The sequence below is a fragment of the Myotis lucifugus genome, unplaced genomic scaffold (assembly GCF_000147115.1).
Source record: "Myotis lucifugus unplaced genomic scaffold, Myoluc2.0 scaffold_263, whole genome shotgun sequence".
Taxonomy (NCBI): Eukaryota; Metazoa; Chordata; class Mammalia; order Chiroptera; family Vespertilionidae; genus Myotis; species Myotis lucifugus.
In genome coordinates this window covers 320,216-321,158 of record NW_005871311.1, presented here as the reverse complement: position 1 = coordinate 321,158, position 943 = coordinate 320,216, and positions in this window count along the sequence as shown.

The following is a 943-nucleotide window of genomic DNA, read 5'->3' as shown; positions in this document are numbered from 1 at the left end:
TTTTTTAATCATTTATTAAAATCCTCATCGTGGAAGCAGGTGGGTGTACTTTTCCAGAGTCCTTTCACACACGCAGAAAAGTGTTTGGAGACACTTTCAGAGCCGGCCGGCCGGGCGAAAGGGTCCTTCTTTAGCGTGGAATGGCTGTTGTTGGAATTATTCAACGTCTAGAATCTCAGACTCGTCCGCTTTTTCCTTTAAATGTAATTCATCCCCTTGCACACAACACTGCACTGATTTGACCAACACAGGCCTGTCGTTAACAACCACGGGTACCTTGTGCTTATTACTAAACCTGGCTCTGTTTTTAGACATAATCGGCTAATCTCACTTAATCCTCCCGGGTGCCCTCAGGAGACCTTGCACAACAGCGATGAGGAAACATTCGTGGAAGTGAGGTGGCCCGGCCGGCCTGGCTCAGTGGTTGAGCGTCGACCTAAGAACCAGGGGGTCACGGTTGGATTCCTGATCAGGGCACACGTTGTTGGAATTATTCAACGGCACATGCCCAGGTTGCTGGCTCCATCCCAGTGTGGAACGTGCAGGAGGCGGCCAATCAATTCTCTCATCATTAATGTTTCTATCTCTCTCTCCCTCTCTGAAATCAATAAAAATATATATATATATATATATATATATATATATATATATATATATATAAAATATTAAGAAAGTGAGGTGATTTGCACTTAGGGGAGCATCGGGCTGAAGACTGGGGGTCGGCCACCTTGTCACTGGCTTTATGATGCTAGGGCAAACGACTTTACCTACATCAGCCACGTTCCCATCTGGCATAATAGCTGCCGCCGCTCCCGAGCTGCCCCTCGCGATTAATGGAGTTCCGCGCGCCCAGCGCTGCACCTGGCGACCCGCAGTGTCGTCACGGTTCTCCGGGACCACGTGGCCCGGCGGCGCGGACCTGCAGGCGGGCGGGCCGACCCAG